Genomic DNA, 23,170 nt, shown 5'->3' on the forward strand with positions numbered 1-23,170 from the left:
ATTGGAACAAAAGAAAGAAAGAAACATTCAACTGGAACAGAATGAAGAAACAAGAATTCAAAAAAAAACAGGACAGGATTAGGAACCTCTGGGGCAACTTTAAACATTCCAACATGTGAATCATAGGAGTGCTGAAAGAAGAGGAAGGGCAAGAAATGGAAAACTTACTTGAAAAATTAATGAAGGAGAACTTCCCTAATCTGGCAAAAGATACATACTTCCAGGAAGTCCAGGAAGCTCAGAGTTTCCCAAAGAAGTTGGACCCAAAGAAGCACACACCAAGGCAAATCCCAATTACATTACCCAAGATTAAAAATAAGGAGAGAATCTTAAAAGCAGCAAAAGAAAAGGAGATAGTTACCTACAAAGGAGTTTCCATAAGACTATCAGCTGATTTCTCAAAAGGGACTTTATAGGCAAGAAGGGATTGGAAAGAAATATTCAAAGTCTTCAAAGGCAAGAACCTACATCCAAGATGACTCTATTCAGAGCAAAGCTATGGTTTAGTGTAGGAGACCATTCTACACAGCATGAGCCCAGCTCTCACTCAGAGATGCACAGGACCCATACTCACGGATAGGTTCTCCCATCAGAAATCAGGCCTGCAATGTGCCTAGGCTGCTTTGAATCTTACTTTTGCTAAAAACTCCCTCACCTTGATTTTCAGCAAGCACTTACTACAGAGTGACTTCCTAGAATCCTTGCTAAAACTCCCCAGTATGGAGTATAATGGGTTCAGCTACTTTTCCCTTTTCATTTGCAAATTACTCTTCTGTGATGTGATTAGCAGCATTGGCTCTTTTGTTTTCTGTAAAAGGTAACCTCTTAAAACAACCTGTGCACAGTAAATGAGCACCATCATGTAATGTGCTGAGAAACCCAATAAAGGCCTGTCATGGCAGAGGCCACGGCTTTTGCTCCCCTTGAGAGAAAAAGCCATGCCTGTCCTTTTCCTCCATAGGACTTGGTAGTCCGTGTGAATGTCTCTCCCCTATCCACAATGTCATGGACCCCACAAGCCAGGGTCTGCACCAGTTTAGAATGGAAGGGCAGATAAAGTGCTTCCCTGTGGGGGTGACTTCTCTGTGAGTCCCCCCGATGCCATGGACACGAGTGAATGAATAATGACCGAGACATGCTGGATCTGTTTGGGGAGGAGGAGTGGGCTGTGGACAGTTTCTCAGGGGAGACGAAAGCCAGCAGCAACCAGTTTTGCTGAGGAGAAAAAGGCCCCAAGCACCCTCTTCCATAGCCTTTTATTGGGTTGTAATACACAGGAATACAGGGCGGCAAGGATCAAACAGTAGATAACACTTCAAAGATATCTGAGGGCTTCACAGTCTGAGTCAGTGTCTGTCAGGAAGAGAGTTGCAGAAACTTTGGGAGACATACTCATTTCCTCTCAGACCCTTATCATATGAATGAAAGCACTCTTAGCAGAGCAGATTTCACAGGTTTATCAGGAAGTCTTTGTGATGCCAGATTTTTCCCCAGGACACGCTCTAGCAAGGCAAGGACTACACCTCTCCCCAACAGGTATTCAGACTTAAGGGGATCAGAGCCAGGAAGCACTTCTCCCAGAGAACATGGGGACTCGGGCTATGTCAAAGCTGGGGGTGGGGGCGGGGTAGCGAGAGTCCATTGCTCTTTGTTGCAGCCCCGGAGTCCTTCCATGAAGGCCTCCCAAGTGATCGAGTCTGGCTTAGGTTGCTCCCTGGCTATGAGGGCTCTTACCTATCATTGACTTCCGACCAAGCTCTGGGGGCAGAGAGAGGAACTGAGGCAGTGTTTGCTACCAGAGACAGGCTTTGTCTCCTGTGGCTGGCATTCTAAAGGTCGTCTCTTGCCCTTAGCCACAAGGGGGAGAGATACAATTCCTAAAATCAGGCAGAGCGGGCTACAACACTTCCCAGCTAAGGTAAAGTTAAAGGAGTTCGTCATCACCAGCCCTTACTGTATGAAATGTTAAATGGACTTATCTAAGAAAAAGAAGATCACAACCAGGAATAGTAAAATGGCAACAAACACACAACTACCAACACCTGAACCTAAAAAAAAACAGAACAAAAAAAACTAAGCAAACAACTAGAACAGGAACAGAATCAGAGAAATAGAGATCACTTGGAGGGTTATCAGCAGGGATGGGGAAGAAAGAGAATGAGGAAAAAGGTACAAAGAATAAGAAGCGTAATTGGTAGGTATAAAGTAGACAGGGGGAGGTAAAGAATCATATAGGAAATGGAGAAGCCAAAGAACTTATATGTATGATCGATCTATGGACATGAACTAAGAGGAGGAATGCTGTTGGGAGGGGTGCAGGGCAGAGGGGAATAAAGGGAAGAAAAGAATTGGGACAACTATAATAGCATAATCAATTACATGTACTTTAAAATAAAAAAAACTTAAGGAATAAATAGGAGAGGGATAAATATGAATAAGAATCCAGATTACTTAATATAAACCATGTGATATGGGTAAGAAAAATTAAGTAAATGCATGTTAAAATTCTTGGCTCTGAAGGCTGGTGGTTATGAATTATGTTTACTTCTTAACTTTGTAGAGGGATGTAGAATAAAACATGTTTGTAATAATTTAAAGGTAACCACTATCAGAATGTTATTTAGATGTAATATTTTATATCACTCGAGAAACAAAGAACGCCCCCCCCAAAAGATCAAACAAGGAAGAGGCAGAAAGGTGAAAAATGGAAGTAATAAGAAATCACAATGAATATAAAATATAAAATAAAATGTCAAAAAAAGATTGAATTAGCATTAATTACAATAAATAATGTGCATGGATATAATTATTCCCTTTGCTATGCCTTATATTCAATAAAAAAGAACAGATTCAGTGACAGTGAAAGAGTCACCTGGAGTCTGTTTTTAAGGTATATATACAACACATGATAAAGGGAAAGGTGGAAAAATAAAGAAGTGAGCAAGAAATACCAGGAAAGTGTTAATAATGACAAATGGCAGCAATATTAATATTACACAAAGCAGAGTTTAAAGTTAAAGCATCAACTAAGGCTAAGAGAAATTGTATTGATTAAAAATATGACCTCTAAAGAAATTGTAACAATCACATATATTTACACACTAAAACACTAAAGTATACTGTATGAAGATGCATGAAGAAAAATATTTAGAATTTCAAGAAATTTTGATAAGACCACAATGAGTTTTAAAATTTTATGTCAAAATGTAACAGATTCAGTAGAAAAAGATTTAATATGATTAGCGTATTTGAATTTTATAAACTTTATTTAACAGACATACTACATTTTATAAAACAGAAAAATTTTTAATGTTTATATATTTACAGAAATTATTTATAGGCAATGTCAGAAAGAAAATCTTAACAAGTTCATTTAGGTGTTGATAGTGTCAATGTAAGAAACATCCAGACATGTAAGGAATTTTTATAAGACTTTATTTGAGCCAAATTGGCAATTGCCAGTAAGCAAACTCTCAAGGGCTCCAGAGAATGACAGTTTCACCGTTTCTTTCATGTATTTGAAATTAAGGAAAGAAGGCTACTTGAAAGTGGGAGGAAGCAAAGCAGGCTCTGTGTGACAGGAGAATTAAGATTATGTGCTCCCTTCACAGGCGTTATGCTTATCTCAAAGGTGTGCCAACCTAGATGCACAGAAACAATGGGTGGGGCTTGCTCTAGGCAAAGATAAGGTTTCTATTACAGAAGCTATAGGCCTGGGGTGTGACTACCCACCAAGACCTGCCCAGTTAGGAATTCATGATCACATCACACTGTGAGATTACTTTCCATAAACGCCCCCTCTCTTTTTTGTCCAAAATAGCTAGAGAATAGATTGTTAGATAGATAGCAATTGAACATACCACAACATGTTCAACAAAACTAAAACAAACTACCAAAGAGTATACCCACATAATCTGCTTGGAAATATAAAAGCACTCATAAGTAATTCTTAAATTTAAAATGAAAAATTATATAACAGATTAATTTATTAGAAAATGACATAATAAGTTTACTTCATAATGTATGGAATGTGACCAAACTTCTATCAAAAAAATAAACATGCAAAAATATTTAATAAGTAGTCTCCTTATTTCTTAAGAGCATGGATCCCAGAGTCAGGTCATACAGGTTTGAATCCCAACTCATCCACTTAATTTGTATGAACTTGGAACAATTATGTAACATTAAAGTGCTCAGTTTCCTCATATTTAAAGTGGGAGTGAGAATAATACCTATCTTGTGCTTACACAGGGTATTGTGAAAATTAAATGAGTAGATACCGAGAAAGAGGAGGGAGAGAAAGATTAAGATAAAGGAAGAAAATGAAGTTGGGAGATGGATTGAAAGATTGATTGATTGAAAGATTTCAACAATGTTATGGGCTAAAATTTGTCCCCCCTCCCAAAATTCATATGTCGAAATACTGTCACCAGCACCTCAGGATGTGACTATATTTGGAGAAGGGCCTTTAAGAGGTAATTAAAGTAAAATGAGATCATAGGGCAGACCCTAATCCAATCTGACAGGTGTCCTTTTGAGAAGAGGAGATTCACTTGGACATACACACACTCTAGAGGAAAGACGTGCGAGCTCATAGCAACAAGGAGGCATCTGCAAGCCAGGGAGTGGCCACAGAAGAAATTAACCTGGTGGCATCCTGATCTTAGACTTCCAGCCTCCAGAACTATGAGGACACAAATGTGTATTGTTGAAGCCACTCGGTCTGTTGGACTTGGCTATGCCAGCATGGTACACTAATACAGACACTGCCAGCAAGCCTGCTGCCATGCAGTGTGGTGTGGGCAGGAGGCAGAATGCTGCCGCTTCTGAAAGTCTCAGTTGTGGGTCTCTCACGGTGTGAGCTTCTCACTGAACCAAGTGTGAGTCTAATGTTAAAGATATGTGTATTTCATATAATACTGCCACTAAACAAAACTATCCTGTCTCCCCAATATCCAAGTGGGAAAACAGGTTAGATTCAATGATGGAGGAAAAATTGTCTTGGCTGAGCTTACTGAGCCCAGGGCTCTGTACACAGCACTTTATGGTGCTGTGAGAGGCTCCATAGAAAAGAATTTTTAACAGCAATTATTCCTACCCACAATTTTAGCTTTATGGGCCACTTTGGAGCTTAGCCTTTATATTACCTAAGCTTTAACTCCACAGGATAGTGTGGTATCAAGTTTGGTGCTAACAGAGAAATGCACAAAAAAATCACCAGAGGATAAATAAAGATGTGGGAGTGTTCACTACATGAAGTACAAGTTCCCAGGCCCGTATGTCAACCTTCCTACTTGGAGGTTCCTCCCAAAAAACATTTACAGCAAAGAGGCAACAAAAAAGTCACTATCAATACTTGAGCAAGAATGAAGTTGCCCGCTGTGCCAGTACTGTGCTCTCAGTAGACTCTAGGAGATGAGTCTACACAGCAAGGCTCCACCTCAGTGACTTGCAGAACTGGACATTTTAGGATTACCCAGCTGAAGGCATCCTGATTTGGTTGATCAGAGTAGAGACAGGGAGGTGAGGAGATGAGAGAAAGAGCTAGTTCAGCCCAGGCTGCTGCACACAGGAGGCAGGAAACCCCGAGAGGCAGGCGTCTGCAGGGTAGGCTGATCCTGGCAACAGAATGAAGGGGTGAGTACGCATAATCTCACCTAAAGTGAAACATCACCCTAGCAGTGTTTAGGATTTCTGACTCTCCCCAATCATAAAACATGATTTTTCCTCTTTGGAGGACAGAGAGAGAATAAGTGGAAATGAAAACTTCATCCACAACAGTCTCTAGGAATTCAGTTGTGTTATAGTTTTGGCATTTCAATAGGTGAGAGAAAGGTACATGCTTCGTAAATAAAATTGTGATAATGGAGAATTTAGAAAGAAGAATTGTTAGATCCCCACCCCAGTGCCAAACTTGCTACCATGAGGAAAATAAATCACAAATGTCACAGATTTAAAAATTAATAAATAAATTTATAAATAAATTTATTTAAAATTTAAGAAGCTCTTTCTTTAACTGTGAACTGGAAAATTCTAAGCATGACACAAAACCCACAAGTTATTTTCTAAAAAGATTAAACTAACTAATAAAATTATATAAATATTTAAATATTAAAGAAATAAATGAAATTAAATAATATCTGACAAATCATGAAATATTTATTTAAAATTTACAAATTTAATTGGAGGAAGGAAGATGGCGTGGGAGTAAGACGGAGTGATTCTACCTCCCGCACTCGTGGGTGAAAATCCTGGCAGATCTATAGAAAAGCAGCGCACTAATCCATCAGTTATCCAGCATTTGTGAAATTAAAAGAACAGAGACTGTGTTGGACGCTGAAACACCAGAAAGCGGCAGGTCAGTGGGGTTTCGGGAACCAGAGTAAAGACAAAGCAGCAGCGGGGGCTGGCGCCCTAGGCCAGGTGGCCCCGGTGCTGCCTCTACGGCCAGGGTCCAGAACCATTGGTCCGAGACCAACACCAGAGAGGTCTACCACAGGAGCTTGGGCACCCAGCGGCCCCAGTGGCCACCAGCGCGGGCCAGCAGCTCCCCCGCTTCCCGTATAAGCAAAACTGGACAACACCGGACAGAGACCTCTCTGCTTGCTGGCTTGCATTTTCCGGGAGGGGTACAAAGACACAGGGCCCGGTTCAACTGCAGACTCTGTGATCACAAGCCTGGGAGAATCCAGAGACGCACTGGCCGGGCGGGTCTGGTTGGGGACTGAGCGGGAATGAGAGACAGGCTGTCTGGAGAGTTTTGTTTTGTTTTGTTTTTTTACTGAAAGTGGACTGTGGTGTTCTCCTGCCAGGGCAGCTTGGCTTGCTTCCTATCCGGCCTTGCGAGCCAGGGGGAAAGTGGAGGCATTTGGGGACTAGCCACAGGAATGGGAAGTGTCCTGCCAGTTACTCCGGGTCCCAGAAGGCCTGGTGGAAGCGGAGGCCTCTGAGCCACCACCAGGGACTGGGAAGCCCACAGTGGGTTACGCAGGTCCCAGAAGGACGAGCGCGCGGGCGCAGAGAGTTGGGGCCAGCACCACAGGACAAAGAAGCTCCCTGCCGGTTTCTTGCTCGTAGGCGCTCGCGGGGCGCAGAGACTTCGGGGCCGGGGCATAAGGTCCAGGGAAGCGCATAGCCGGATTCTTGCGCGCACTGGCGCGGAGATCTTTGGACTGGGTGTTACTGGACCGGGAAAATCCAAACGGTTTCTCACACGAGAGGGGGCTACTAGGACCGGGAAGTGCTTTGGGATCCGCGGAGGACCGGGAAGAGCAAGTTGTGCAGTCCCGGACTGCCCCGGCTGCCCCGGGAGTGTGCCCGGCAAGTGTGCAGGCACCCACACCCCAATATGGTAGCCTGGCTGGTGCACGCACTTGCGCTGGCATCCCAGCACACAGAGAGATCCTGCTACAACTAGAAAAACCAGTCTGGACAGTTTGAAACCAACATGGAAAGGGTTTCTCTGTTGTTGTTGTTATTGTTTGTTTATTTTTTTGCTGTTTGCTTGTTTATTTTGTTTTTTTTATTTTTTATGTTATTTTTTCTTTTTTTAGTAACTTTTTTGTGCATTAGTTTAGTAATCTTATATATTTTTAAATTTTATCACTGCTTTATCTTTCTATATTTTGTTCCTCTCCTTTCTTTTTCCCTGTTTTAGTCCTCCCTTTTCTCTTAAACTCATTGCTTTCGCCTCCCCTCTCCTGCCTTTTCGTTTGATTGTATGTTGCTTCATTTCCTTTTACCCGCAAGAGACACAAACAACTAGGAACTGTGAAAGGACCAGAATGGGACCTGAAGAGGGGGCATCTCAACAGTAGAGACAGAGAAACAAACGTCACCTTCCTATAGCAGAGAAGCCATGAGGAGATGCATATTTTTTTCATTATTTTCACCTCTTTTATATTTTAATAATATCTCTGTATTCCTCCTCTTTCTGTAGAGGCTTCTTAGTCTCGAGTAGATATATTGTATTATTAGACAGGCTCCCCCTGTCCTTTCCTCCACAGTGCTTTGCTAACCCTCTAAACTACACGCCACTTGTTTTCCTTTAGCACACTACCTAAAGCACTATACTCCCTACTCAGACAGATCACGTAGAGATTGTTATACAAGTGCTGCTCTAATATTAGTGTAAATAATAGCTGATCTATACAACAGTAAATACTTCACAACACATCTCCCGGATCTTAGCCCATTGTACAGGTCCCTGAATTCTATTACTGTAGTGATTAAGTCGATTTGCTCACATATCACACCTATTTACCGATCCTTACACTCACCTTACCTCAAAAATCTGACCATCTAAAACCTCACTGCTTTCTAGTTACAACTAACAAGTTCCCTCCCCAGCAAGAGGCTTATGTTTTGTCCATCCTCTCGTAAAAGTGTCAAGTTGGGCTGAAGAATACGGTTAATACAATATACAGTCTAAAGATCGCCTATCTCCTCTCTACCAGCTGTGACTATAAATATCATAAAAAACTCTTATGCTGTCATAAACCAGCTTGCCTCCTCCTGAGTACACATATACAATAAAAGGAGTCGGTGGAAACGGAGAAAACATCAAGATACCTGAAGGAGCCTGCACCACTGAAATTCACAGGCAGTATACCACAGAGGTTCACAGCATAAAACCAGGGAGTCAGAACACATCAATTTTAGAAGCTGAGGCCAACAAGAAGAATCTCACAAACAATGGGAAGACAAAGAAACAATCCCCAAATAAAAGAAAAAGCAGAGGCTTCAGAAAGAATGTTAGATGAAATAGAAGCTAATCAACTAACAGATAGTGAATTCAAAGCACTGGTAGTCACGAAGTTCAAAGAGCTCACAATGAGCTACCAAAAACTACAGGGGAGCTATAATGATCTCACCGCAAACTATATCAACATGAAAAAGGAAATAGAAACGATCATCAAGGGACAAGATGAAATGAAGAATACAATTTCTGAATTGAAAAACACAGTACATAGGTTTAAAAGTAGGATAGAAGAGGCAGAGGGTAGGATTAGCGAGCTGGAGGAAAAAGTAGAAAGCATCTCACAGAAAGAGCAGGAAAATGAAAAGATACTCAGAAAGAATGAAGAGGGATTAAGAGAAATACAAGACAATATGAAACGTAATAATATCCAAATAATAGGGATACCAGAAAGAGAAGAATAAGAACAAGGAATAGAAAACATATTTGAAAGAGTAATGAGAGAAAATTTTCCAAATTTGATGAGAGAAAAAGTCACACAAATCCAGGAATCACAGAGAATCCCAATCAAGAGGAACCCAAAGAGATCCACTTCAAGACACATCATCATCAAAATGGCAAAATTACAAGACAAACAGAGAATTTTAAAGGCAGCAAGGGAGAAAAAAGAAATAACATACAAGGGAGCCCCAATAAGGTTAGCTACTGACTTCTCAATGGAAACACTCCAAGCAAGAAGAGAATGGCAAGAAATATTCCAAGTAATGAGAACCAGAGGCCTACAACCAAGGCTACTTTACTCAGCAAGGCTCTCAATCAAGATAGAAGGCCAAATAAAGAGCTTCCAAGACAAAAGAAGTCTAAGAGAATATGTCTCCATCAAACCAGTCCTACGAGAAATACTAAAAGGACTACTTTAAGGGAAGGAAGGAAGAGTGAGAGACAGAGAGGAACACAGGTACAAAAATGGCAATGAATGAGTACCTATCAATAATAATCTTAAACGTAAATGGATTAAATGGTCCAATCAAAAGACACAGAATAGCTGAATGGATAAGAAAGCATGACCCTCACATATGCTGCCTACAAGAGACCCACCTCAGGACAAAAGATCACCACAGACTAAAAGTGAAAGGCTAGAAACAAATTTTTCAAGCAAATGGACAAGAAAAAAAAAAAGCTGGAGTAGCAATTCTCATATCAGACAAAATAGACTTCAAAAAGAGGACCATAAAGAGAGATCCAGAAGGTCACTTCATAATACTCAAGGGAAGAATCCACCCAGAAGACATTAACATCGTAAATATATATGCACCCAACATAGGAGCACCAAAATATATCAAGAAAATCTTAGAGGACTTCAAGAATGATATTGACAGCAACATAATTATACTAGGGGACTTTAACACCCCACTATCAAAAATGGACAGATCTTCCAAACAAAATATCAACAAAGATATTGTAGCATTAAACAACACCCTAGATGAAATGGACTTAAATGATATATACAGAGCCCTTCATCCCAAAGAAGCTAAATACACATTCTTTTCAAATGCACATGGAACATTTTCAAAGATGAACCACATGATAGGACACAAAACGAACCTCAACAAATTCAAGAAAATTGAAATCATGTCAAGCATTTTCTCTGACCACAAGGGACTGAAATTGGAAACCAACCACAGAAGAAAAAACCCAAAGCACCCAAAATCATGGAGACTGAATGGTATGCTATTAAACAATGAATGGGTCAAGAACTAAATTAGGGAAGAAATCAAAAAGTTTCTGCAAACAAATAAAAACGAACTCACAACAACCCAAAACTTATGGGACACACTGAAGGCAGTCATGAGAGGGAAGTTTATAGCAATACAGGCCTACCTAAAGAAGATAGAAACATTTCAAACAAACAACCTAACCCTACACCTACAGGAACTCAAGGCACAGCAACAAAGACAACTCAGAGCAAGCAGAAGGAAGGAAATAACCAAGATTAGAGCAGAACTTAATGACATAGAGACTAAAAGCACAATTCTAAGGATCAGTGAATCCAGGAGTAGGTTCTTTGAAAAGATAAACAAAATAGACAAGCATTTAAGTAGGCTCATCAAGAAAAGAAGAGAGAGGACTCAAATAAACACAATCAGAAATGAAAGAGGAGAGATTGCAACTGATACCACAGAAATAGAAGGGATCGTTAGAAATTACTATGAAGAACTGTATGCCAAGAGATTTGAAAACCTAGGGGAAATGGACACATTTCTAGAAAAATACAATCTTCTGAAACTTAATGAAAAAGAAACAGAAAATCTGAACACACCAATAACAGCAAAAGAAATTGAAGCAGTAATCAAAAAACTCCCATCACACAAAAGCCCTGGACCAGATGGTTTCACAGGAGAATTCTACAAAGCATTTAAGGAAGAGCTAACCCCTATTCTTCACAGACTATTCCAAAAAATTCAGAAGGATGGAAAACTCCCAGATTCTTTTTATGAAGCCAGCATCATCCTAATTCCAAAACCAGATAGAGACACAACAAAGAAAGAAAACTTGAGCCCAATATCACTCGTGAACATACCGGCTAAAATCCTCAACAAAATATTGGCAAATCGCATCCAACAATATATCAAAAAGATCATACACCATGACCAAGTGGGATTCATCCCAGGGATGCAAGGATGGTTCAACATTTGCAAATCAGTAAATGTAATACATCACATAAACAAAAGCAAAGACAAAAACCACATGATCATATCGATAGATGCGGAAAAAGCTTTTGATAAGGTACAACACCCATTTGTGATAAAAACACTCAGCAAAGTGGGAATAGAGGGAGCATTCCTCAATATAATAAAGGCCATATATGAGAGACCTACAGCCAACATCATACTCAATGGACAAAAATTAAAAGCTTTTTTACTAAGTCAGGAACAAGACAAGGATGTCCACTTTCACCACTTCTATTCAATATAGTACTGGAAGTTTTAGCCACAGTGATTAGGCAAGGAAAGGAAATAAAAGGCATTCAAATAGGAAAGGAGGAAACAAAACTGTCACTGTTTGCAGATGACATGATAGTGTACATGGAAAATCCTATAGACTCTACCCAAAAACTGCTCAAACTAATTAATGAATTTGGCAAAACAGCAGTATGCAAAGTCAATATCCAGAAATCAAAGGCATTTTTGTATACCAATAATGAAACAGTAGAAGCAGAAATCAAGAAAAATCCCATTAGCTATAGCAAAAAGAAACTCAAATACCTAGGAATAAACCTAACCAAGAATGTAAAAGACCTATATGCAGAAAACTACACAGCCCTGAAGAAAGAAATCAAGGAAGACACAAACAAATGAAAAACATATACCTTGTTCATGAATTGGAAGAATTAATATCATCAAAATGTCCATACTACCTAAACCAATATACAGATTCAATGCAATACCTATTAAAGTACCAATGGCATATTTCACAGACATAGAACAAACACTTCGAAAATTTATATGGAACCATAAATGACCCCGAATAGCAGCTGCACTTTTGAGAAAGAAGAACAAAGTAGGAGGGATCACAATACCTGATATCAAACTGTATTACAAGGCCACTGTAATCAAAACAGCCTGGTACTGGCATAAAAACAGGCACATAGACCATGGATTAGAATGGAGAGCCAGAAATGAACTCCAGTCTCTGCAGTCAAGTAATATTCAACAAAGGGAGCAGCAACATAAAATGGAGTAAAAATAGCCTCTTCAACAAATGGTGTTGGGAGAACTGGACAGCTATGTGCAAAAAAATGAAACTTGAGCACAAACTTACACCATACACCAAAATAAATTCAAGGTGGATAAAAGACATACATATAAGCCGTGACACCATTAAAGTTCTAGAGGAGAACATCAGCAAGAAAATCTCAGATGTTTCACGCAGCAACATTTTTACTAATATGTCCTTTACAGCAAGGGGCATAAAGGAAAGGATAAACAAATGAGATCTCATAAAAATAACAAGCTTTTGTACCACTAAAGAAAATAGTATTAAAATTAAAAGAGAAACAACTGTATGGGAAAACATATTTGCCAATGATACCTCAGACAAGGGTTTAATCTCCAAATATACAAAGAACTTACATGACTCCACTCTAAGAAGACAAGCAACCCAATTAAAAAATGGGAAAAGGACTTGAACAGACACTTCTCCAAGGAGAAAATACAGAGGATCCAGAGACACATGAGAAGATGCTCAATATCGTTAGCTATCAGAGAGACGCAAATTAAAACCACGATGAGATACCACTTTACACCAGTCAGAATGGCTATCGTAAATCAGCCAACAAACAAGTGTTGGAGAGGTTGTGGAGAAAAGGGGACCCTAATGCACTGTTTGTGGGATTGCAGACTCATACAACCACTATGGATAATAGTATGGAATTTTCTAAGAAAACTAAAAATGGACCTGCCTTTTGATCCGGCAATTCCACTGTGAGGATTATATCCCCAGAACCCTGAAACACCAATCCAAAAGAACCTATGCACCCCAATATTCATAGCAGCACAATTTACAATAGCCAAGAGTTGGAAGCAACCTAGGTGCCCAGCAGTAAATGAATGGATCTAAAAACTATGGTACATTTACACAATGGTATACTATACAGCAGAAAGAAAGCAATAAACTCCTACCATTTGCAACAGCATGGATAGAACTGGAAAGCATTATGCTGAGTGAAATAAGCCAGGTGGTAAAAGAAAAATACCATATGATCTCACCTTTAACAGGAACCTAAACAACAAAACAAACAAGCAAGCAAAATATGACCAAAGACGCTGACACAGAGAACAGGCTGACAGTGACCAGATGGGAGAGGGAAGGGAATTTCAGGAAAAAGGGGGAAGGGTTTACAGGAACAAGTATAAAGGACACATGGACAAAAACTAAGGGGGGGTGAAAATGGGAGGAAGATGGGCATCACTGGTGGCATTGGGCTTGGATGGGAGTAAAAGACAGAAAACTGCACTTGAAAAACTATTTAAATAAATAAATAAATAAATAAATAAATAAATAAATAAATAAATAATAAAACATTTACAAACCATGTGATTTCACTTCCAGGGCAGAGTAAAACCCTCTCCTGCCCTACTGTTGCACACCAGAAAACTTTGTCCATATGTTATACATTTTACCTCCTGAAAATAGTGGCCCAAAGTAGCAAAAATCAAATGGCTCCTACTAGGCTTTTAGAGTCCACCCAACACATGTGCTTCGTGGCAGTAAGTACCTCCAGCCCAGCATTCCAGTTTGGGGGCCTGCTGACTTTTTTATCACCGCTCCCTGAGGCCATCCTTGGCACTAGGGAACACAAATAAATCCGAGATGGAGGAGAAAGCTTTGTCTCTCAGAGCAGAGTGTCAGATTCTTTCAGCTATAACAGAAGCAAATGTGCATGGAGGACAGTACACAGGAGAGTCCCACAGTAGCACAGTGCAAGGTTGCCGTGGTCTACTCACCCTCCCCCAGTCACTGCCGACCCTTTTTTAAGACTCACCTGGAGAAAATGAAACAAACTCCACCTTCTGCATCCTTGTGGGTGTTGGTCATGACCCTCAGCCAGCCTTGTTGAATCCTCAGAACCACCCTCTGCAACATGGGCCTTCTCACTCTTGTCCAGAACTCCACCGACACTTCTGGAGGACCCGTCAGCTACCAGCCATTTCAGAATAGGGTTTGGGATGATTCCACCTCTGAGTGCCTCACTGATTCATTTGTTCATCCTCTCAGCACTTTGACCACTTTATTCATTCAATACAGATCTATTGAGCTCCTATTATACACCAAGGCACTCTTCTAAGTATTGTCCTATACTCTCCTCCAGATATTCTTCCAAGGCCAAGAGTTAGCTATTAGAAGATAGTCTACAGAAAAATATACAATGATTTCCTCAAAGAGGCCCAATAAGACATGTACATACTTTGTAGTAAGAATGAGCAGCCCTGGCTGGTGTGGCTCAGTAGATTGAGCATGGGCCTGCAAACCAAAGGATCGCGGTTCGATTCCCAGTCAGGGCACATGCCTGGGTTGCAGGCCGGTTCCCAGCAGGGGATGCATGAGAGGCAACCATACATTGGTATTTCTCTCCCTCTCTCCTTCCCTTCCCCTCTAAAGATAAATAAATAAATAAATAAATAAATAAATAAATAAATAAATAAATAAATAAAATCTTTAAAGAAAAAAGAATGAACAATGCTTTTTCTGCTGCTGTCTTTGAAATAAGGACTACAAAAAAAGTGAAGATCAAGGTTTGAGGCCAAATGAGATCTTCTAGGCTAGGCCCTGGCTGTCCAGGTGGTGTGGAGACAAGTTCATCCACCACTGTTAATAACGTGGGAGAACTGGTTCAGGGCCCTGGATTCCCCAGGTGACTTAAAATGGAAGCCTCCAGCACAGCCTCCCTTCTGAAACACCCACCAGATATGACATGTGAAACATCCATCCACAGTGACAGTTAGAGCTCAGGAGACATCCCTCCTTTTTAAAATAATACTTGTAAAAACCTCACATTGAAAATAAGAAAGTATAATTAACACCGCTCACCAGCTCAAGAACATGGTCTTGTTCAACTATTCCCTGGATTAGGTGCTGATATCTTAGCAAACTCCCCAATCCTATGACAGCTTGCCACTCAGATAAGAGGGAAATAATAATAACAGCTAAGTTGGTGGGCTCCGTACTCAACGCCAGTCCCTAAGTAGTCAGCATCCATTAACTCACTGCATACTGAGACAACCTTCTGAGCTATAAGCCACTGAGGAGACTTTGAGAGGAGAAATACATACTGAGAAGAGAACTTCGAGGCAGAGAGGTTTATTAACTTGCCTAAAGCTCCACAACACAGTCAGGATTCTAACCCAGGTTTCCAGGCACTGGAATCCATATGCCTCTGAGAAAGAAAAATAGCACTGACTTTGTAGCGTTAGCCCCCTGGTAAGACCTCACTATGCCCCAGTGACTGTGAAGTTAGGTTAATAATGATGATAGAGTAAGAGGGTATATTTTTCAATTTAACCCGTTGTCCTGACCTAAGTCGAAGGTAGTACTTTTCCCTAAAGTCATTTCCAAACTTGAATGAAGCCAACTTATTTTTGATATTACAGCTTTGATCTTTTATTCTGATTAATAAATTATAATCTCAGTATCACACAAGTTGAAATAAAGTTTTGTTGTCCAGGCCCCAAAGAAATACAACATGGTTAATAATGACATAGATTTTGCAGGGTCCTTTCTCTGGTCTTAGGAAGGCTGGGTAGTTTCTGGGGACAGTGATGGTGGTCATACATTTTGGGATACCCTACACTGAAGCAAAGAGGGGAAGCTCTTTGGAATATTCCAAGTCCCTTAAATATCTGTCTTCCAATGGATTTTATCTGAAAAAACAAGTGGTGGTGGAGGTGGTAAATATTCAGCCTGAGTCTCCCAGGTTGGAAGCAGAGTGGGGCCCCTACTCCCCACCCGTGGTCTTGCTTCCACAGGGCTGCAGAGGGGCCCTCTGGGGACTACTGAAGGGCAGGTGGGCCCAGTGTCTGGCCTCCTGTCCCTGGATCTGAGCAAAAGCAGCTTCCCAATGCCCTAGGGAATAGTTGAACAGGGAGAACTGAGCTTCAAAATTTGATACTTTACACTAGAAATGTCAGTTTGGCTGTTTTTTTTCTAGGATTAGGATAATTGTAAAAGAAATTGTTCACACTGAGCTCCACATTCATTCCTATAAGATGAAACCTGAAAAAAATCCCTCTCCACATTGAGTGGCTGGTCAGAATCAATGTTGCTGTCATAATTAGTGGATGACAGATAAGATCCCACAAGAGGATTAGAGATTAGCCAAGGGAGCTCTCCTCTCACAGCTCAGTCCAGAGGGACTGAATCATACTGCTGTAATCAAATACCTGGTGTCCTTTACTAAGACCCACACTAGGAAAAAGGGAGTGAGTGCAGCCATTAACATACCTGCACATTTGGGAAGGTTCAGAGCCAATGTGCTGAACATCCAGGTATTTGTAAACAAAACAAAGTGAAGACTGGATTGTAAATCAGTAAGTGTGGTGCCCACTGATAGAACTGGGACCTGATGTGACAGAGAGAATGAACACACTGAGTTTATGGAAACAGTGGATGTGTCATCTAGGCTTTGGTTGCCCTCCCGATTCTGCAATATTGCAATAAAACGAGTTAACTCTTGATGTCTCAAGAGCTGCAACTGCTTTGGAGCCAGGGTTATGTTCCAACTCTGCCATTTGATGTCAAGAATTGATTTCCCCCACTTCAGAGTCATAACCTTTTTTGACCTAACAACCCCCTGAGAATAGAGGTACTAATCTTCTTCATTGCAGCTGATGGCCTTGCCTGACGTCACACTCCCTTCCTGGGCAGCACACCCAAGGGATGGTCACTGCAGAGCCAGTGCCCTGCCCTCCAAGTGCAGTGCCTACGTAGGATCACCCCAGCTGCAGTGGTCCCAGTGGGAGCTAATCATTTTATTGTGAAAAAAAAAATCTCTCCTTGACCAAACTCTGGCCAGGTTCTTCTGAGTCCTCTTCTTAATTAGGCCTAAACTTGGGCCTATAAAGATTTGAACAAACACTGAAATAGTTTCTAATAGCTCAAAGCCACATCCTCAGCATGACCTTAGCCCCCTCATAACGCCTGCCTCAAAAAACTAAAGGCTGCCAGCAGAGTTCACAGTTTGTCCCAGCCAACACTTGCGGATAGGGCCCTCATCTCCTGGCCTGTATGGGAGGACTGCAGCCTCACTTCAGTGAGCTCCAGAGAACAAATGAATACGAGTTTTACAGGGACATGTCCTCCCCCTCTTCCCCTCCCCCCGTTCACCCTCCATCCCTCTTTGTAAGTTTTCACTTCTCTGACTCTATTGAGCCCCACCAACCCCACCCTATCCCCTTAGTCTCCCCTTAAAACACCTAGTCACTTCTGTACATCTCTGTACAAATCAAAGTTGAGTTCACACTGGACTCTCTTACTTATTACAATATTACATTCCTGATTAAAATCTGTTCTTACCACATTAAACAGTGTCCAGCTTTGCTTATCTTTGGCAACAGCAATGACATTTCAGTTCAGCTTATGGCCATTGAGTCTCCAGCACTAATTCTACTTCTCTAACTCCCCCCAAGTTGATACCCAGAGCATGCTCCAGTACACTTTTTTTGAATTTCCTTTCCAGAGTCTGCTCCTGGGGAGCCACAGCATTAGAATCTAAAAGACTCACTGAGCTCTCTAAGGGAGTGAGCATCATTTGTGTCCTTTGGAAACAAAGCATTCCAAGGATAGAATTCAGGATGCTGTAATATTTAGAGGTCCAGAAAAGAGAAGAAAGCAGCCAAAGGACTAAGAAGGAACAGGCAAGAAAAAAGGGGTCAGCTAGGAGAGCAAGCTCCTCAGGATCAGGGGAGGGTAAGCAAAGGCAGCAATTTCCTGTGTCAGATGCTGCTGGTCATTGAGAGAAAGGCTGACAGCTGATCTTGAGATTGCAATGTGATTTTTGGTCAAGGAAATCTGATTCTCCATTGGCTGCCATTATAACTTGTAAGATATGTCCTGAATTAAACAGGAATTATTCTCATAGACTGAAATGAAGGCATTGATGAGAAAAAAATTATCAAGCCACTAGCCTCTCTGGGAGAGCTTCACCACTAGACATTCATTCCACTCCCTCAGGGATCCTCTTTTCCTCCCTGACTGCAGGCGAACACCTCATGACCCAATGGCTTGTGGCCCATTTTCCATGGCACCTCTCCCCAGCTGACTGGTTTGCCCTCAACAAGAACTGTGACTTTTTCTCTTCATAATGGTTACCATCCCTTCTCTCCACCTTAATTCTCCAGTGCCTGTTTGACCCTAGATCCAAGTTTAGCTCTTTGCCAACTCCTTGCCCTCTCACAATCTCAAACCAAGAAATTCTGAGAAGCAGAGCTGATCATCAATATAGACACGTCAGTGTCCACCTATTTTAGCTCCTAAGTGCCTCAAATGTGGTGCTTCTCCTCACCTCCACTGGCCACTGTGGGCTCCACTGGACTGCCGCCCATGCCTCCCTGACCACATCCCTCATGCCCTTTCTCTGCAGGGCAAGTAGATGGATTTTTCTTCGCATGCATATCTGATAATATCACTTCTCTAAATCACCCTCAGGACAAAGTTTAAGCATTGTTTCATGGCTACCTAGGCCCTGCGTGGTTTCTCCTCCCTTTCCAGTTCATCACTCACCACTTGCCCCAGAATTCAAGACTTCAGGATTCAATACTTTTCTATTTGTCACATTCACATTATTTCCTTTTTACTCAAATGATTCTTTTTCTCCTGCCCAGCTGTCCTTCCTTGACAGCCTGGCCAATTCTTACTCTTCCTTGTAGCCACAGTTCTAAGGCCACTTCCTCCAGGAAGTCTTCCCTGACCTCTCAAGTCTGGGATGGAGAGCTCTTCTCTGCTTTTATCAGACTTTACATGACCCCATTGGGGTTTTTCATACAATAGTGTCATGGTCTTTCAGTTACCCGTATCCTCCACTGGATCTGACTATAAGCCGCACAAAGAGAGGAACTGTGCACTTTTTCCACCATTTGACTTTCAGCCCCTAGCAGAATGCTCAGCACATAGTGTATGCTTAACAAAAATCTGTCCAATGAATCAAAGACCATTGGCAGGAGTCAATAAGATAGTTCTGTAAGATGATGTGTCTGAAAGAACTTACTCTCATATAAGTTCTCATTTAAGTCCTCAGCCTGTTTATAAAAAAGGTTTTGTTGGCACACATCCATGCCCATTGGTTTACATTTGTCTATGGCTGCCTTCTGCTATAGTGGCAAATGTGAGTTGTGACAGAGGCCCTTCTTGCCTGCAAAACCTAATTTACTACCTACCCCTTCATGCAAAAGTACATTGCCCCCAGTCTAGATCTCAGCATAAATAGATCTGATCTCAAAATGAGGCAAAAAATGCTTATTAGCCAGGGCTGCACTTGGGGAACTGAAGCATTGTCCAGTTAATTCACTACCTTAGCAAGGATGTCTTGTATCTATCTGTATTATCCAGATAATCTTACCAACTATCCTCTCCCTAAGATTCTTTGTAGTAAATCTCTTGCTAAGTGGGATTAATGAACTCTTTCAGGCTCCAGAATAGCAATAGAGAATGCCCTTGTCTGGGACTCTAATTGCTCTCTGGGGGACATAATAAATTTAATTCATCCTTAAAACAAGTACGCCCACCCAGAGGAAGGGGAATGTTCCCAGCCAGAACCCTGAGGGGATATTCCAATTTCCCTCTGCAGAAGTCTGCCCTGGGAACTTTTGCTTTTTATCACGTGAGGACACCTCTTCAGCAGGACATTAACTGGAGTGCTAGAAGAATTGCTGAGCAAATCTCCTCTGCAATGAGATCAGTAATGTCACAGGCATAGCGGCATTCTATTCTCTTACTGTGTACTTGCCCAGGGCAGGGTGAGGTCTCTGCAGACAACAACAGCCCTGCTGATGCAAAGGTAAAGGAATCCCTGTGAGACCTCTATAGGCAAAAAGTGTTAACAAACACTACGGTGCGATGTCATTGTTCCTGAAGCCCAGGGAGACAGATTTTGGCAAGTCAGAGGCAGATTACAGCTGCATTCTGAATAGTGAAGGAGAGTTAATTTCAAAGTACCAACTAGTTCCTATAAGGTTGCCTTTGCCTATTTGTATGTTTGTTTATTTGTTTTGCTATTTATCTATGTCCGATTTAACAAGACTGCTTTTGCAGGTTTTTTTCCTATGGACAGTCTTGGGTAATGAAAATATTGATTCAGGTCCTAATTCTGGGAGATATCAGGTGTCAGGAGAGTATCTGTGGTCCCTTCAGGAGATAAATGGAAGCCTCTCAGTCAAATGGAAGTAATAACATGGGTGGAATGCTTACTTAGAGCCACACACTGTGCAAAATGTTTTACAGGTCTAACCTCAGTAATCCTCACAGGGACTCCCGAAGTGCCCTTGAGAAATTTTGCTGTACAATGTGAGCTTTTACTTTTATAATGCTTTATAATTTTTGAAATGACACATGCATCCTGAACACAGATGAAAAGAACAGGACACAGATGAGTCAAGTGCTGTAAATAACTATCTTAGTCTGGGCTCCCATCAAAGCACAGCCCAAGACAGACTTGGGTACAAGTAGGTAACGTGGGGGTTGGTTCCAAAAATTTGGGGGCAGGGAGAGTGGACGGGGAAGAAGGGAGTCACACAAGCATGCCTATTGAAAGGATAAAGTGCACGCAGCGTGCCTTCCAGAACTGTGGGACTGAACTGGAGAGCGTGCAAGCACCAGCATTAGACCTCCAGGGCCGCTAGCAAACAGACCTGCAGTGTGCTCTTGAGGCAAGAGATCACTGAGTGCTCCAAGCTGTGACCAGGGGCCCTGCTGCAGAAACAAATGAGAAAGAATTCAAGTCTGTATCTCTCTGACTTGGACAGCACCCTCTCCACAGCACCTTCCCAGTCAGCTGCACTTGTGAGGAGAGCTCAGCCTGGCTGCCGGAGGACAAAAGGCATTGCCTGGCATTGGCAGGCTCACCCCCTACCACCTTGGTCACTTGATTCCAGGTGTAGTGAGGAAAATGGGCCCATAGGCCCCCTGGAAATGCAGTCTGCTCTACAGGCATAAACTTATCTGTCTTGATGGTGTTAGACATGCAAAAGCCCAAAGCCACGCGTTGCTGTGCAGGTTGTGCACCATATAGCCTCAGGGAACACTATTCCTAGTGTAGTCTAACCAAACAGTGTCCCCTAGGATTGTGCAGAAAACAACCTGAGTAATCATACACAGTGGCCCTGGTACCCAGTACTTTCACTGTCAGCTTTTCCAAAAGTGCATCTTCCCTCACATGCCCTGGGCCACTTGCTCTCTGATGGGTCCTGTCAGCATGACTCTCACCAATCTCAGTTGCCCCTTGGTCTGATCAGTTGTTGGTGCCCCATTCCCAAGTGATATTGATCACTCTTTTGCCTCCCATCCCTGCTGAACAAACTCAAGTCACTTTTAAAACAATGTGATGTAGTATGAGTAGACCATTGGAAAATGTCTGCCTAAAGAACCCTCTCTGTTGAGAACTGTGATGGTTTTCAGGCCCAGTGGGGTTGAAGTCAGCTTTGCAGGAAAAGTCCCATTGTGAGTATGAGCCAGTTGCCCTTTTTCCACAGCCATCATTATAAACTGGTTCCACTGTTGCAAAGTGGAGACGGAGGATCAGAGGACAGAATACTGCTCTGCAATTGCTGCACTTTGCTGCAGCCCTGGTCTGAGATCATACACTATCTGCCTTCTTCTCTCAGAAACATGATAATTATGCAGTTGGTCCAAAATCCATCTAGGATTTAATATTAACCTGGATATTATGCTCAGGATGCCAAATTTTATACCTTAAGAAAAAGAAGTTCCTAAAAGATTTTCTAAAAGGTAAAATTAAAAGCTCATGCTGAAAACACACCTGTACTTTTTAAAACTTTTCACCTGCAAGATTGCAGTTAAGCAATCTATATGAACTTGCTGATGGGGAAAATGTGCAGTTAATGAAAGCCTAGAAGTAGTGGGACCAACTATGCACCATCCAAACAGTTCCTGGACACCCATGGCCTCACAGATTATCTGATCACATTAAAAATATTCAGAGGACCTGTGGATGTTCACGTTCATGTAAGAAGTTATTCACTTATTTGCTCCTCAAAGGCCAGGCACTGTCCTGATGCCAAGTTGAAGAATGTAATTCCCACCCTTGTGGGCTCACACTTGAGGGTCAGGGGGCACTCCCCAATCATTATGAAATATTTACAACACAATGGGGCAAGTACTATAATAGAAGAGAATTTTATTTTAATTTTTCTTCTTGATTCCAGAAAGAGAGAGAGAAGTAAAGGGAGACAAGGAGAGAGAGAAACATCGATTGCAACCTAGGTATGTGCTCTGTCCAGGAATCGAACCCTTGACCTTTCGGTGCACATGACAAGTCTCCAACCAACCAAGCACCACTGGCCAAGTGAGTTTTATTTTAAGTAAGTGCAATAGAAACACGGGAGAGGGGCCATACTGATGTTGCCTGGGTAAATCAGGAAAACAGTGAGTCACAGAAGGAGTATTTCAGTTGGGTCTTAAAGGGTGAGTAGGAGTTTTCCAGCAGAATAGTTGAAAGGGGACATTCCAAACAGAGCAGGAAATACAGTAAAAGGCTTAAAGGTTTAAAGTATTGTGGCATATGCAGAGGACTTAAATAGTTTGTTGTGACTGGAGTATGGGGTACAAGAGGCAAAAGTTAAGAAATTGGAGGATGCTCCATGAATTCAGGCTGGAAAACTCTGTTGGGGCCCTACTGTGATGATAGCTTCAGGGTGTTCCTGCCAGAGACCCTGCTGAGGGTCTAGGGAGACCCTGCATTAA

Source organism: Artibeus jamaicensis, unplaced genomic scaffold (genome assembly GCF_021234435.1).
Source record: "Artibeus jamaicensis isolate MK-2021 breed Jamaican fruit bat unplaced genomic scaffold, CSHL_Jam_final contig_335, whole genome shotgun sequence".
NCBI lineage: Eukaryota > Metazoa > Chordata > Mammalia > Chiroptera > Phyllostomidae > Artibeus > Artibeus jamaicensis.